Source organism: Anthonomus grandis, chromosome 7 (assembly GCF_022605725.1).
Source record: "Anthonomus grandis grandis chromosome 7, icAntGran1.3, whole genome shotgun sequence".
In the NCBI taxonomy this organism is placed as follows: domain Eukaryota; kingdom Metazoa; phylum Arthropoda; class Insecta; order Coleoptera; family Curculionidae; genus Anthonomus; species Anthonomus grandis.
Genome location: NC_065552.1, coordinates 14072109 through 14083401, shown reverse-complemented (window position 1 = coordinate 14083401; position 11293 = coordinate 14072109). Strand labels below are relative to the sequence as shown.

Here is an 11293-nt window from a genome sequence, read left to right as displayed (position 1 = left end):
TGGACTTGTTCTTTTAGACCAAAATTTGACTGGAGACCTGTACTTAAACATGTTGGAAAATGCAGTAGAACCACTAATCCTTAAGATTATTGAAGACAATCCTCATAAATTTGAGTCAACAATCACAAAAATCTCGGTCAAAGAATAATTGATGCATGTCGCAATATTGATGTTAAGCCACTTTCCAACATGTTCGTCAAGAGATTATTTTACTGTCTTAAGTTAATGGTGCACATTTTCAACATCTTTTGTAGTAAAATAGGTACATTTCTGTGTTACTTAAAGCCGCCTACTCATTAACGAACTTGTAACTGTAACTGCAACAGTTACTGTATCAAAGGAACTACTATAACCACGTTCTTTGCTCTCGCGACCCTCTCGAGCCGCATTGTTCGCCGTGAGCTTAAGCCGCCATGTCGCAACCAGAAATGATAGTCAGTGCTGCTTTTATTTGAATAGATGTATTAATTGAAAAAGAAAAACGTCCTCGGCGATGGTGGTCTCATGCACTGTATAAAGAGAGAAGTGGATCTTCATTATTTGCAGCTTTGAAGATGCAACAAATTAGCGGACACTACAAAAATTTTACCCGCATGAGTCCAACGGATTTTGAATATTGTATTAATTTAATTAACAACAACAACATTATCGTAATTATTATTTTTTTCTTGCAGATATCTGCAGTTGTGCCTATTACGGAACCAATTTCAGCCCAAGCATCTTCTTTCAAATGCCTTTTATAATAATCCTTATGTTTTTGATCCCATATCACAGGCATCTTTTTATAATTTTCAATTAAGGCCAAAACGTTTTCTTCATCCCACGTAATCATATTTTTTGGGTTGCAGCGCTGCACGGCACACGCGAACCTCGCAAAACAACGTCCACGAACCAACTAAAAATTCCTTTGTGTTCGTCCTAAAAACCGACAAAATTTGGTTCGCGGCAAGCGGCTCTGCGCGTGCTCGCGAACTCTGTTCGGTACACGTCCACATTACTGAATTTGGTTGCTGTAACAGTTGCAGTTACAGTTACAGTTCGTCAATGAGTACGCGGCTTTAAATTCAATTATTTTAAATAAAAATAAAAATGCAAAAAAAGGATTTTGAAAGGCTGCCATTTTGCTATAGGTAGAAGTAATGACTTAATATTCTAGGACCAGAGAGCATTCAGTGGGAGCTTTCAAACGATGTATCGCATGATCCTCCTTTCTATTTAATTTTATTTTTCAAAATGGCGTCCTGCTGCGATTTTGATGCTCTGCAAAATGAGCTTGGAACCCAAAAGTAGGATTTAAGTTGCTAATAATATGTGCCAAATTTCAAATTTTTATATAAACGCATTCAAAAGATAAGAAAGGAAGGACAATTAAGCGCCGCATGTATATGTTTATAATGGTGAGGCTTAATTTAATATTTCGTATGTTACAAAATTGACGTATCACATTCTTGTCCCATTATTGTCTCATTACTTATTTTTAGACTTAGAGTGGATGTTCTTGTTCGCCTTTTTTGCATTTATTCTCCTACTATTTTGTTTGACTCATTTACGTATACGTTTACTTTTGTATACTATACCGGGTGGTGCGTCACCGAGCGGAACATAGGAAATCCCATGTAAATTTTAAGGGGGTCACTTATTGGCTTCCCTTATATTTTACAGAAAAAAATATAAGATAACTTTTCGAAGAGACCAATCTGGCAAACCCTCGTGCAAAGTTTCAAAAAATTTTAATAAGCGAATCTTCAATTATTCAATTAAATGTAATTGCAAAATTACTAAATTTTCGGTTCAGTTAAACCAGACACCAGCCACCAGCAAACAATTTGTTATAAGGCTTTGACAAATCTGTACGTTACATCTGATCTGTCCGTACAGCCGAATACAAGACATGTTTTTTTTTCGTTTCATTTATTATCTCACAACCATACATTCAAAGTAAGACACGTTAACATTACTTTTTTATCTGAATTTTTATTTAATATAAGTAAGTTAATCCAATAACAATTATTATTATCGATTATTAAAAAAATTATTTTATCATACTTAGAATTCAATTAAACCAATAGCAGTATTTGAAATATTTTCAATTTATTTTCCCATCAAGCCTATCTGGTCCATTTCAACCATTAAACCTATTGTTAGTAAATTTGAGTCCAAAGACATTGCAATAAATAATTGTAAATGTTTAACTCAGAAGATCGAAAATAGATCCGAAAAAAGAAAGAACAGAACTCTTAATATTTTACTAAGTGTATAAAAAAAAATAAAATAAAATACAATAACTTTTTTTAAAATAATAGAGAATAATACATAATACATAAAAACATCAATTAATCAAATGTTTAAGCAACCCCCCATTAACAGCTAAACAATATCCTAACCGATCATAAAATTCATTTCTAGCGTTACTAAGTTGATATTGGGAAATTTTATTACATTCTAACGAAATAGCGTTTTGTAACTGGTTTAGATTCTTAAATTTTACACTTTTATAAATGACACTTTTTAAATGACCCCACAAAAAGAAGTCATTCGGTGAAAGATTAGGTGACCTGGCTGGCCAAATTATCCGGTACCGTGGACCAATAATATTGCCGTTAAAAGCATTTTCCAAGCACTCTCTAACCATACGGGCATTATGGGCCGGGCAACCATCCATTTGGTACCAGATCATTTGACCTGAACAACTTCTTCCAAGGCGGGTCCAATTTGATTTTGAAATAAGTCCAAATAGGTTATAGTCCATAAAAAAGGGTCCAATGATATGGTGTCCGATAATTCCCACGAATACATTTGTTTTTTGGGGATATTGTGTCCGAGTATGAACAAAGCGATGTTCATTTTCTTGGCTCCAATACCGGCAATTCTGAACATTTGGTTCATGTTGCGGGTAAATGTAAATGTACATGTTTTTCGAATTTATAGGAATAAAATTTGTGTTTTTTTTAAGTGCGCACTACCGTTGTATGATGTTTATTTATCTCTTGCCCAAGAACCCTTGTACTAACCATCTTGTTTTCCTCCACACTCAGTAGAATATTAAGATCTCTGTTCTCTCTTTCTTCGGCTATTTTCGATATCCTGAGTTGAACATTTACAATTATTTATTACGGTACCTTTGGACTCGAACTTATTGACAATACGTTTAATAGTTGAAATGGGCTTGGTGGGGAAATAAACTGAAAACATTTCAGATACTGCTCTAAAACTGTTTCCCACATAATGCCACTTAAATATGGCTATTTTTTCGTCGATTGAATAATTCATACTTGGTGCCCGTTTGGTTTTACCTGAACCGAAAATTTGTTAATTTTGCAATTACATTTAATTGAATAATTCAAGATTCGCTTATTAAAATTTTTTGAAACTTTGCACGAGGGTTTGCCAGATTGGTCTCTTCAAAAAGTTATCTCACATTTTTTCTGTAAAATGTACAGGGAAGCCAATAATTGACCCCTTAAAATTTACATGGGTTTTCCTATGTTCCGCTCGGCGACGCACCACCCGGTATAATATAAAATTACTGTATTTTTAGATTTTAATTCGTAAATACCTAATGCCTTGCAATGTTTTTTAACCTTTAATGTCGAATAAACCAAAATAAATGAACAAAAACATCACTTGACAAGTAACTAGTGATTATGGCCTTATTTCAGCTAGCCATAATAAGCCAAATGGGAATATTATATGAGCCGAAAAGTATGTCTGGGAAAATAGTTATATTTGTGGCATTATTTACTACAGCTTTTCTATACACAGCATTTTCTGCAAATATTGTAATATTTCTGCAAGCAAAAACTACAAACATTAAAAGTATTGCAGATCTTCATAATATAGGATACAACTTTGGAAGTGAGGATACCACTTATAATAGATATTATTTTACTGTAAGTTGTCATTTTTCGTATTTTAAATATGTTTTAAATGTTGAGCTTAATACCTTATGCATATGTTTTATAAAAAGAAGAGGTTAAACTCTTTAAAAAAATTAAAGCCTATAAATTATTAGTTAATTAATAAAATAATTACTTAAGTGGCTTCATCCAGACTTGTCTTTAAGTTCATGATTCCTGGGTGCCCAATTCGATAGAATAGAACAATTAATAGAGCATCCCTGGGGATCGATCTTTAACTCATCTCTACTCCCTCGCGTCACATCTTAAAATTCGTATTCTCGACAGAAAAGAAGAGAGCAAATTTGAAGGGAAAGCGTAGGCGTGTTGCCAAATATTCCAACCAATTATAGAAGAGTATTCTTGACATTTGAGAGCTTGTTTTTAGTAGTGGGGATAGTTTTATGGATTGCCGATTTTTTTGCTGTTTAGTGTTTTCGTTTAAGGCTGTTTATTTAAGATTATTTCTCGGAATTCTCCAATATTCATTAGCATCTTCTTGGTTTTGCCAAAGAAAATAATAGTAAACTATAGAAAATCTATCCCGTGTAAATTTTTTGACCACCTAAAAGGATCCCCGCTTTTCGAGCGAGGATCCATCGGTGAAATTACGCGTTGAAATCTGGCCGATCGCTTGGCTGTGTTGCAAAATTTAATTCGGCGGTTGCGACCCGGCTGAGCAACACAATATTATTTTTGTTATTCGCTCTTGTGACGGACGTAATTCTGTTATTTTTTTTATTATGGCTGTAGGCGAACTAGAAGAGAGAATCCTACGTTAAAGATGTTTAAATTTCCTTATAAAAATCCAAGTATTTGCGAACGTTGGATTTTAAATTGCGGTAAGTCCTAGAGTTCTATAAACATACTCAACCTTAATAGTGCCTTAGTAAGTAAGTACAGGGTGTTCCATTTAAGAGGAAAAACAGCATATTTTTTGACTTTTCCGGTATATTTAAAAAAATTGAAGATAGCCAATCGACGTATTTTAACTCGGAGAATTTGAAAATCGTAATAAGAAATCAATTCCATAACAAACAAAAAAGACTGACGACATTGTTTTCTTATTACGATTTTCAAATTCTCCGAGTTAAAATACGTCGATTGGCTATCTTCAATTTTGTAAATATACGGAAAAAGTTAAAAATATGCCGTTTTTCCTCTTAAATGGAACACCTTGTACCTAAAATTCGTTTCATGGGTCTTTAACTGTGGCTCCTGGAAGAGCCAGGTATAAATACGTGTATTTTTACGCAAAGTTACAGCTGAATATCTGTGAAATGAACATCACCTACAATCTATATCTATCTCAAGTTTTAATTGGGAACTATTCGGCAATGAAAATTACAGTTAACCAAAAACTATAATTTTCTGACTTTTAGGTAAATGAAAAATGTCTAAGGTCGTAAAACTATGAGGTGATGTACAAAGTTAATTTTTGAATACTGAAAATTACATTTAAAGAATAAAATATATAATACCGGTTTAAATAGTCAAATTACAAAACAATAATTACTTTGAGATAAACCCTTAAAAATAGTACCATAACAAATAATAATAGTTATTTATTAGAGTAAAATAGGCGTTTTAAAATTACTGCCTTCGCTAAAGCTCGTGTAGTAAACTTCATTTTACTCCCTATTAATCATTTTACTGCCTCATCTGTAAAAGTCAATAAAGTGAACTTTTTGAGTGAAGGCGAAAAATATATTATTTTATTTTATTATACTGAATCTTCTAATCTTGACCAACTTTAAAGTATACAAACTCGAAAATTAGCGAATCGTCGAATTTAAATCATCAGGTTGACAAAAAATATAAGTTACGCTTTTCTTTTAAAATAGGTAGGTATTTTATGATACCGATTTTGGGGAAGTTTGAGGATCGTTGATATAAATATTTTTGATAGAATTTCTCTTTTGCGCGCCATTGTTTTTTTGTGCTCATGCAGTTTTGTATACTTTTGTATACTTAGTGTTGCCATTGCTAAGTGGGACACAGGAAATCCCATGTTATTTTTTTATAGGGATTGGCTTTCCTCTTTAACTTAGAGAAAAAAGTATTAAAATTTATTAAAGAGCACTAAAATCTATAGCCTATAAAATAGCACAGCAATAAAATAGCACGTCACGCACAGACATTTTTTACTTATTTAAACAGCTTAAATCTCTACCACTTGTTACTTTGATAGTCAAAATACCTTTGACATATATATCAATTCACGCCGATTCTGTGAGCTTTATTAAGCTTTATAGCCAAAAATCTATATAAAAATTAAAAAATTATCTTTTTTCATTGCAATGTATTTACAGGTAACAACCAACATTTTTTTATCTTGACTAGTGGACCGTTAAATAAGTTTGTCGTTTTATACATGACTACTGTATTGGTAGTAAATACAGTAGTTCAGTCCAAAAGATGTTTATTTTGTCCAAAAACTATTTTATTAAATATAAAGCGCAAGATTGTTTGAGTCTCAAAATAGAGAACAAAATTATTGCTCAAAAAGAGATTTCTACTTGGCTAGGAAGTAAAGACGATTCTTGTTACTTACACAAACTTTTTTTAGTGCATCATTTGGTTATTTATTTATTTATTTATTTACAGTCAAGGCTTTCTAACAGACAGGCACAGCTGTCCAATAATAAGAAAGCACGTTATATCACAAATACAAATTAGTAAACAAGTTCTATATAATAGTAATTACAACTACAGAGAATTAATTCTTAAAATTACATCACAATCTAGAAAGAATTACTTATGTAGTTTAATCAGGAAGCCGTCTTAGGTGTCGTTTAAAGGCATCAAAGCTCAAAAAAAATAAGTCAATATTAGGATGGTTTAACTCCAAACTATTATACATACGGGTACATCTAATAATTGGAGAATTCGATAAGTAATTGGAAAAATACCTGGACACTACAAAAGTTTGTCTATTACGAAGGATGTAAGGATTGATGTTAAAATTGAGTTTTTCTAAAACAGATGAAGAATCAATAAAGTTGTTTACGGCCTTGTATATAAATATTAAATCAAAATTTCTTCTTCGGACCTCCAACGATTGCATATTATAAAATTTTAAATTATCATCATAACTAAAGAAATGCCGTCGTCTGTTAAACCTATAATTTAAAGTGTTAACAAATTTGCGCTGCACACTCTCTAGTCGGCCAATATAATTGGTGTACATTGGATTCCAAACTGTTGTTGCGTATTGCAGTACAGGTCTTACTATACTATTGAATAAAATTGTTAAGGAATTTATGTTGCTAAATCCTTTTGTTGCTCGAAAAACAAATCCAAGATTTTTAAGAGCCTTTTGTACAATATTTTCAAGATGCTTTTCACTTATCACTAATATATTTAAATTTTGCAAATGAGAGACGAGCCTTTAAAAAAAGAACAAAAACAAAAACTAAAAAATTTTAAAAATAAGTAGTTTTTCGTACTATTTGTTATTATCAAGGCTAATGGAGACATATAACTGAAATATGTTCATGATGATGGCATTTCCGGTTATACCATAAGTTCTTGCTAACTTCCTTATTTTAAAAGGCACGCTCTACACTTCATTTAATTTTTTGATTCTACGTTAAATTTGATCTACGAAAAACATTCATGAATGAATGTTTTTTACTATTGAAGGATATTTCCAAACTTTGTGTTCTCAAGACGCATGCCAATTAGCCAAAATATTTAAAAAATATTCGTATTTGATTAAGAATGTTATTGCGCCTGTTAAAAATTTGACTCCAGTTTATTTCAACACCCTGTACCAAATTTGGTACACTTATGTTTTAAGTGGTCCTGAACAATAATCCAGTACCATTTTTCAAAAATAAATATCGCTAATACTACTTCTCGATTTTTCGCACTTCAAACTTGAATACAGTAGGCCATGACCTGCTTTCTCTAAATGTCGAACTTGCCATTTTTGACCATCTAACAAAAAAAAAGTTTTTGAAAATTTGTCAAGAAACAAAAATTTTAGAGGGGTGGCTAACCTTTAAGTGGGACACACTGTATAGACATATATTAATATAAGCTAATGAGCATTAACTTCCTGTATAACCGGAAGTGCCGCCAGCATAAAAATATTTAAGTCGTATGCCTCCCCATCTCTATCAACCCTATCAAATTGCGAGATTTAATAATTTCTTGTTTTCGAAAACAATTCTTTTGTAAATGGTTTTCGACTAGGTTCATCCAGGGACACGCTGTATTAAAAATGTGCATATTTTATTTGCAATTTTTTTGCCAACCGCTCATTTTTTTAACTAGTTTGTGGATTTTTTAGGGAGAAAATTGAGAAAAAAATACCCATTAAGTGCATCAAAATTTATGTTTTTTTTAATCTGAGACACCCTGTATTCTCATATTTATGAAAAATCCTACAATTTGAGTTTGAACACTTAACTGTATCAATTATATAGCTGTAAATTAAAATAATTCGTATTTCTATTGTATTAGATTATATATACAGGGTGTACAGGTGTATTAGATTATATAGATTATATGTATGTGATGTACATATAAGTATAAGTATTAGAATAATTTTCTTTTTTTTCGTCTAAAAGTGTTAATGATTTGCGGATCCAAGATTTTAGTAATAAATGTTATAAAAATGTGAATATGTACTACCTACATGTATATAAAAATCCAATTTTAGAATAACTTAAGCAGGAAGTATAATATACATATACTTAGTACATATACATATATTATGTAAGTACATATCTATATTATTAAAATTAGAAGTTTTTAAATTTTTGTTATAAAATATAGGTAATTATGCACCAAAATTCAACCCGGCATTTTGTCCTGTTTAATTAGCTTTAAACCATAACTTTAAGTTTTTTGATAAAAATAATATAGGTACTAGTAATGTTTCTTTGATTTTGTTATTTAAAATGTTTGTGAGAATTATTTTCTATTAAAACATATTCCTCCACTTTGTTCCTAATTAACTTCAAATGTCAACTTTAAAGATTAAGGCCTTATTAATAATAATTCTGCGATGCGGTACAAAGACAAATCAATGCAAAAAATGCCAAAAATTAAGTCTTTATACATTTGGAATTATTTTATTTTTCTAGGCACGTGCATTTTTTTTTTAATTTTAGCGTTTGAAATAATAATGGAGAAATTTTAATTTTAATGCGAACAAAACCAAAATGATGACTTAACAATTTTTCGCGATTTTTACAAATTTTTTCAATACAATAATATGGTAGGTGTCAGATTTTATGTAGTTTTCCAGAAGCAAATAATGCAGGCGGCAAAACCTCACTATATATTAAGCCTCAAGCAATTTTATCTCAGTGTATCTAAATAAATAAGGTAAAAAACATAGTCACAAGTTTCTAATAATAAGTTAAATCAATATGTTAAGAATAAACTAAAAATTAATTAAAACATCCATTTTCCCAAAACCTAATTGCGAATACCTCGTTCTGCCTTTATACGGCGCGGCGCGGCGCGAGAGAATTATTCACTAACAGATAAAATTTAAAATGTTACCAGTAATGGCAACGTCGCTTCGATTCTTACACGGTTAGCGCATAAAATATTCTTATTTAAGGAAGCATTGATGTCTCCTTGTCGGTTTACAGCTTGCCATTTACGTGGGTTATCTATTCGTTAGTATAATTATCTTTGGTTTTGCTCAACAATATCCCACACTAAGATTGAATTTAAGTTAATCTTGGTAGCAAATTAGAAAAGCAGAAATACGATAAAAAAGAACTACTTTAAATAACCGTAATCAAAGACAAAATAAACAATATACATTCATAAACACACCACCCCATAAAATAATAAACACAAAACAAAATTTACCAAAATGACACATGACATACAAAGTGAAATTAATGCGCTTGCGTTACATACGAGACCTAAATCGTTCCCCGCAAAAAAACCAGTAGAAGAAATTTTGATCTCCAGGGAGCAACCTTTCTATCAATTTTTAGTAGAGCGAAGTTCAGAAATACGGATTTTGTATTTTTAATAGAGCCACGCCCCCTTTCTATTAGCTGTTCTACTCCCGGTTTTCAAGAATTGGGGCCCTGCCATAGCAATATGAATGTAGCAGACTATAAAAATCACTTTTGTATAATATTTTATTTCATTTTGTTCAAACCCCTTTAAAAAAACACGCTTCTTCATAGATGACACTAAAATGCAGTCAATTGAATGTAAAACTTTAGTTGTCTACAATTCAAATTAGGAATTTAAAATTAAAATTCAGAACTTATTTGGATTAATTATATATTCTCTTTACCAAAACAAGTTATGCAGTTGCAAGTTAACCCAGATCAGCACAAGTTCTTAACCCTCTGATTGGCTTTGTTGATGATGAACCTTTTAGGTTATATGGAGTTTTTAAATAATTTTTACGAATAACGTTCGTTTCTAGTCCACTCAACTGATATTTACAACTTAACTCTTAAACAACGCTTGGTTATGTATGTGTTATTAAATGTTATTAAATTATTAAATGTTCCAAAATATAGGTTTATGTATGTATTGAGTACTTAGAAAAAAATTATGGATAAAGTCATGAAAACTATTGCTAAATATTTTTTGTTTAAATTAGTAACAGTTTTTATTAAAAATAAACATTATAACTAAATATTCTATTATTGAAACACATATTTATGGATTTTATATAAAATTAGTTTATTACATAAAATGGATAATATTGACATTAAAAGGAAAATATTTTTTTATCATTTCACTAGACAAATTTAGACTTATAAATATGTTTTTATAGAAACCTGATATAAAAACAAACGAATACTACAGAAAGCTTATTTACCACAATAACCTGCACTACGCAAATGGTTCATTAAAAAATTTTATGACAGTGGAAGAAGGGGTTCGACAAATGACACAAAATTACTTTGCTTTTCATGCGGATCCTCAAGCTGCTTATTATGCTATTCAAAATAAATATACAAATGCACAAAAATGCGCTTTAAGGAAAGTGGAGACTATTTTTAAAACTGAACCTATGTATGTGTCTTTGCCCAAAAATTCTACGTATTATGAATTTCTCATAAAAAGGTATTAAGGTTTAAAAAATTTATTTATTATTCATTAATATTTGCATATTACTTTTTTAGCATAAGAAGAATTCAAGAAGTTGGGCTTCTAGCCAGAGAGCAAAAAATATTTTTTAGTAAAATGCCAAAATGCATGGGACATAAGAAGATGTTTTTTAACGTTGGTGTAAAAGAATCTTACTTTGCCTTTTATATTTTTGGTACAGGCTATGTTATAAGTATAATCTTATTAATTTTAGAAAATCTAATTGCTTCATATATCAAACGAATGGACCAGAATAATGTCAAGATTTTGGTAAAAACTAAAATATAATATTGATGTTAGGAGTAGGA

At 30.7% G+C, this 11293-nt stretch overlaps 1 long non-coding RNA gene across 1 annotated transcript; it reads left to right on the top strand.

The window, feature by feature from the left end:
* The first annotated feature begins 4337 nt into the window (after positions 1-4337).
* Positions 4338-11293, top strand: LOC126738225 (uncharacterized). Its single transcript, XR_007661261.1, has 3 exons — positions 4338-4738; positions 10669-10961; positions 11021-11293. It is a non-coding gene; the product is annotated as an uncharacterized LOC126738225 (long non-coding RNA).